This window comes from Poecilia reticulata, linkage group LG22 (genome assembly GCF_000633615.1).
Source record: "Poecilia reticulata strain Guanapo linkage group LG22, Guppy_female_1.0+MT, whole genome shotgun sequence".
Taxonomy (NCBI): domain Eukaryota; kingdom Metazoa; phylum Chordata; class Actinopteri; order Cyprinodontiformes; family Poeciliidae; genus Poecilia; species Poecilia reticulata.
This window is the reverse complement of record NC_024352.1, coordinates 1,042,472-1,048,771: the sequence shown is the minus strand read 5'-3', so window position 1 is coordinate 1,048,771 and position 6,300 is coordinate 1,042,472. Positions and strand designations below refer to the sequence as shown.

General features: G+C 36.6%; 1 protein-coding gene across 4 annotated transcripts in view; it reads left to right on the top strand.

Moving 5' to 3' along the window:
- Positions 1-272: 272 nt before the first annotated feature.
- esr2b (estrogen receptor 2b) overlaps positions 273-6,300 on the top strand; it is a 148,905-nt gene continuing 142,877 nt past the window's right edge. For all 4 annotated transcript variants that reach the window (XM_008398651.2, XM_008398650.2, XM_008398649.2 and 1 more), the window contains exon 1: positions 273-500. The gene's annotated coding sequence lies outside the window, so the exon portion shown is untranslated. The remainder of the gene's footprint in view (positions 501-6,300) is intronic.

Genomic DNA, 6,300 nt, shown 5'->3' with positions numbered 1-6,300 from the left:
TTGTTTTTCTTCTTTAGATATTAGGTTGACTTAGAATGATTCCAAATAATGTACAGGAATAACCTGGTGCTGTTACATGTCAATCATCAGGGGGGGCCACTGAGGGGGCCAATCAGATGACAGGGGGGGCACTGGCCCCCCTGGCTCCGCCACTGGCTGCTGAGGCACCCTCCTCTGTGCGCAAGAGGGGGGCGTGGCTGCAGACGTTTCGAAATGGGCTAAAGCTTCATGTTTGCTCTTTGAGTGCTGGATTCGGCAGAGGGTTGGGGGGGAGAAGGGATGGCCGAAAACATACAGGCAGGCATAAAGTTCTCAGAAGACAAAAATCTTAGGAAGAGGCGCTGCGTCTGTCTGAAACTTTAGTTGTACTTCAGTACCGTGTTAACGTCTTTTTGGGCTCATTGGTGCTGCAGCTTTGAAKGCGCAGAAAGACTATTTCCAAGTCCAGAGGAAGCAGAAGCAGCTGGTTTGGTGTGAGCAGCGCATCAACTGAGTGACAGGTCAGTGACTCCCTGCCTTCCCGCCATGTCAAGCTCAGAGAGTGGAGTTCACTCCGACAGGTGCTCCTCCTGCAGCCCCATGAGCCGCACCAGGAGTCTGAGAGGAGCTCCGGTGCGAACAGGTTCCGGGCTGGTCTAGACAGATGGCAAGTTTACTCAGATCATAACTAAAACTAATAATAACTAATAGAATTTACTGCGTTTAGATCTAAACTGGAGTACATAGAATAGGTTGATTTAAAATTGTATAGGTCTAAGCTTCTCACAATAGGACAACGGAAAGAAATTGTTTGGAAAATAATATACCGGAGCTCAGACTTCATCAACTGTGACTAAATGTGGCATGATTTCTAGTAGATACCGAAATAAATGAAATGTGAATGGAAAAAAAAATTATAAGATGGACAGAAATGAAAATATAATCTTATTGAAATAAGAATCAAAGTTTTATTACCTTTTCCCTTGGCTTTTTGTCTATTTTTGACCAAAAGAACATTTTTTTTTTCTTTTGACTAAATAGATTTCAATATAATGGATTAAAGGTCATTTTAATAACATGTGAACAGTTGAAGGTTTTACAGGATACAGTGGCTTTAAAAAAACTGTTAGCATAAGTGTTTTTTAGTAAAAGTGCTATTGTGCAGAATACAACCACTTATGCAGGTCTGTTCTTTAACACTAATGTGGGGAGGATCTGTGAGCCAAAGCAGAGGAGTGAAGGGAGGCAGGAATAGCAGGAGCAGCCCGGTGTTCAAAGCAACCCAAAAACTTATTTTTTTCTTTCTAGTCTTTCTAGAGGAACTCTAGGAGTCTAAGGAGTTGATGTCTGCTGGTTAATTAGTTGGACTATCTTCTCTGATAGAGGATGCAATCACATTCCACACAAAGTTTGCCCAATGTAAACAGTGCTACTTAAATGTTTTTGCTGTCATCTTTCTATCAGTATTTTATATTGGCACTTTTTAAAACCAGAAACCAGGCTGGGTGAAGAATGCATGTATACCATGCAGGAGTGTAAAGATTTCTTTTAATGGAACATTGTAATTTTTTTGTGTAATTTTTTAAAATTGTCTTTATGAAATTAGATAAATATTTTTATATAATATTAAACATTATCATAATGGATCGGAAATCTAAACCGTGTCAGTGTAGGAATGTGTGTGTTTGTGAGTGTGACCGGGTCAATGTGATTCTAATGTCAAGTGTTTAGAAAAAGACAATATAAATGAAATTATATTTATGTGTAAACATTTATATTAAAATAAATGTTTTGTTTGTCCCCCTTAGTAGCACTGAGACGGGCAGCTCGATGAAAAGCCTGAGTGTGTAGGTGGGAGACCATGAAGGCAGAGCTGAAGTTGGAAACATTTTGATACTGAGAAACAAAATTCTGACGGAATCTGGATAAAACACCAACTTTTCCCTATCTGGTGCTCACCGCTGTAGGAAGTAAATGGAGTTACCTGTGAAGCCAGATGTAGTTTAGGTTCTCTTTTGTAAGACAATAAAATTTTCTTAAGGACTTTTAAATTAATGCACAAAACTTAATTGCAAACCTAAAAATGATCTGAACATGATTCTCCTTTATATTTTTGTTAGGAAATGTTGGCCAAATATGCTAGCCTACACTGAGGACATAAACAAATAAACAAAATCTACCTTGGTCCATAGCCAACAGTGATGGCAAAAAGAAAGTACATCCTTCTTTAATTGTTTTTAATAAATAATAACCGGCAATTGCTGGAGATGCACTGCACTCCTCATGGCCCCATAAAGATAGGCATGTTGGATAGTGGATGGATGGATAATAGGCTCATCTTTACCAGGTTCTACTAAATCTGTCATCAAATGCACAAATCCACATCAGATTCTGTTGTCCTTTATTGGCCAGAAATGAAGAGGTCTGGCTGAAAACCTAATTCTGTCCCATGATCAAACACCTTCAGCAGCAAGACGTCTCAACAGTGTTTTCTATCACTGTGGGGATAGTTTGTTTCTAATATTGCTTCAGGTCATCGAGTTTTATCCACATTTATTTTTGGAGTGCTCTCAATCAATCAAATTTTATTTATATAGCACATTTCAACAATGCTTTGCATTGACCAAATTGTTCCAACATTAACACAAATAAATACACACAATAAAACAGAAATAGTAAAAAGCTATAAAATATAACCTTGTTAAAAAAATCTATCTAAAAATACTAAAAGACAAAAATATTTTTAAATAAATGGGTCTTAAGTTTGGTTTTGAAGAGAATGTTGGACTAACTACAGAAAAAGACCTGTCCTCTCATAGCGCACACCTACAAAAAAAAAAAAGATTGTTCCATTTACTTAATACAGTTATGTCAGCAATTTCCACAAAACTGAGTTATGTTCAGTATATTCAAAAACCTTTATTGTACTTAGTAAAACTTATAAAAAAAATACTTTGCAGTTCCAACTTTACTGACATAAGTTAGTGTGGCAATCAATGAATTTTGCTTTACTTATCTAGTTTAAATAGATATAGAAGTAGAAGTCTTAGTTTGATTTACTAAACTAAGACATATCAACAGTTTTCACAGTGTAGTTAAGAAAATTCAAATCACACCATTTTTGCTTTAGGGAACAAACATTTCTACCAATTAAACAAAGCATTTGGTAAAGTATCACAGCATAACACTTTACAGCTGGCGAAAGAGAAAGTGCAGCTATTCTTGTAGCTCAAGAATCAACCGTCATTTTTGAGGCTTATTTTGTTAACCTCAAAGGAGTGAATCTCACAGGTGTTCATGATGACTACCTCTTCACTTCTGGTTACTCAGTTTGTGTTAAACCATCCAGCAAACACATAAGGCCCATCGCAATACTCTCACTTGTTCTGCCCTTGCGACCTTCCAATGCGTGTTCATGTTAAAGGGTTTGAATGTGTAGTGTGTTCCAATTCTCCACATCAGTCTTTAAGCCCCACCCCTCTTGGGTTCTATTTCCACACTTCTGCTTAGTCTGCATCTGGGCAGACTTCAGTGAAGTATATGCATGTTACGCTTTGAGATAAAAGGCAGAAATATGGCTTTTTTTTTTTGCATTTATTGAAAGTTCAAAGAAAATAAGGCACAAATTCGTAACTAAAACTTTTGGCAAGATAAACTGAGCAGAAAAAAATAAAGAAAAGAATAGTCACACAAGCTAAGTGTGTGAGGAAAGTAAAACAGAAAATGGCAAAAATGCAAGAGGAATTTCAAGTCTTAAATTACTATTTGTACAAAGATTACTCTGTTTTTGTTATTTCAATGTTTAAGCACTTCACTTAAAATATGTTAGAAATGGAGAAGAAARCGGCAATTGTGAATAAAAATTTAGCCAGATGATTAACTCATTAATACCATAATTTGACTCTTCATCACCTGTTGGGTTAGAAGATAAAATGTTATTGTATAAAAACTTAAAAGAAGATTAGATTTCTTRTACAAGATCCAGTTTTGAAAATCTATCTAAAAACAACAATGAAGTTGAAATTGGAATAAAAAGTGAATCAACATCTGTCACAAAACACGCACTAGTTGATATTTACGTTAAATTTATTTTTGCAGAAAGTCATTACAGGGAAAATGTCTTACATAATTTTTAAATTAATTTCTTAAATTTTTTTGTGGGAGTGAAAAAGAAAGGCATGAGGTTGTTTTTTTTGAGATCATGATTTTTAAACAAATGTTTTCTTCTTAGTGGAGATGGCAAGAAAATTGATGTTAGATTGTTCCTTATGAATTTATTACATTTTGTGTCTCTATAGCCATTTGTAATCAGAGATGGGGTTTTTTGAGTAGCAGTTAAATGTGTAAGCCTACGTTTAATTAGATGAATCATAGTTAGAGGAATTGCCTTTAAGCCTGTGAATGTTAGTACACTGACCTATCCACCATTTTGGAAATCAAACTTGATATGCAGAGGTATACTGTTCTAATTCTCAAAATTTTGCACTCTTGTAAGGTAAGGTAATTTTATTTATTTAGCACATTTTCAGCAACAAGGCAATTCAAAGTGCTCTTGTAACCTGCACACTCGAACCCTTGTTCACTTTGATTGAGTAAACACTTCCATAATTGTCAAGTCTCTCACTTTTGCCAGGAAACTACCATATTTCACCCCTCTTTCCCGCTATCCTTCCGTATTGGTATTTTCCCATAAATTTCCCGTATTATAATATAATAATTTCAAATAAGAATTTCTGTACTTATCCTAATTGAATTAAGTCATTAACCATGTGAGAACGTCCACCTGCAGTAGCTTAGAAGGCAGTTTGTGCAAGATTAGTGCACAAACTGCCTTCTAAGCAGTTTGTGCAAGAAAAATAACAATAATAATAATTTTTAAAAAAAGCTAGTAGCATCATTTATTACTACAGCATATTATTATAACCCGGGAACAAATCAGGTGTTGTGCCAAAAAGTGACAGTGGGTCAAATATTGATCGTGTGCGATGGGGCGCGCCCCCATGAAGGAGTGCGCTAAGGAGCGCGTTTAGTCTGCTAGAATGTGTCTCTCTGTCATTTACTTCTTTTATACAAATTGTGGTTCAGCAATAAAACACGTTGTTGTATGCCCAAGATTACAACCAAGGTTTGTCTTTTTCTATCCATATAACTAGGGATGTTCTCCCCATGAGAGTGTCGCATGTTTTGTCGTTTGTCATAATATACGCCCATTTAAATTCATAATGTCAAAAAGTGTTTCTTTTCATGGGTTATCTGCATTAAGCTAGGTTACGTTTCAAACCACTGTGTGATCACTGTCCTGTGATGGATGGAACTCCATCCATCCATCCATTATCCAACACTTTTATCCCTACTGGGGTTATGAGAGGTGCTGGTGTCTATCTCCATCGGTCAATGGGTGAGAGGTGAGGTCACATGGACAGGTTGCCAGTCTGTCACAGTGGATGGAACTCTATAAATAATAATAACGATAAAGATTTTTGACTTTTTTWAACTGCTGGGTTCTACTGATTCAGAAAATTAAAGCATAWGTCTTATGCACTGAATAGTAGAATGCATTCAGTATCACACCAAAAAGCTGCCAAAAATGCCAAATATATGTTCATTTCCTGCCCAGTGAAATGTAATTTCTACCTTAAATAACAGTTAAATTCAAAGGGATTATATTGTGTAGGTTGATATACATATGTAAAATAACTGTGCTTCAATTCCTTTTACTTTTCATTTAGGCTTTATTATAGGAATTACATAGGAATCGCCACTGCATTTCAGTGTCAACAAAGGTAGAGCTATCAGATTCTGAGCACCTAATTGTGTCTTCTAAGTGCTGGATAGGTAGATATTTTAGATTTCTTGTAAACCTGTCTTTAAGGGATGCTGGACCTCGAACAGTTGGGCTGGTGGGACGATTTGCGTTGGAATATTTCCTTTATTTTTAAATCCAAACTTGACAGGTGTGCACTTCATAGAGGGGTGTAAGGTGCAGTGTGAGTGTTGGGACGGGGCTAGGGTTKCCACCTTTCAGAAATCAAAATAAGGGATGCCCACCACCGCACGTCGCCCTACTCTCATGGGATGGGACGTGCACTGCAGTGATAGACATTATTTTATGGTTGTGTTTTTTGTCTTTAGAAAGTGATCCATAGATGTCGGTTAGTTTCCCAAAATTGCACTCCAATCAGAGTAGTATACCTTATGATAGGTATTTTCCTAGAACCTACATAAAAGAACCACAGACAACGTATATGAATTTCATGACAAAGCTTCTGCAAGCAAAAGGAGAAGACTCTGTCAACTGCTTCTCAGAGCCGTTCACAGAGC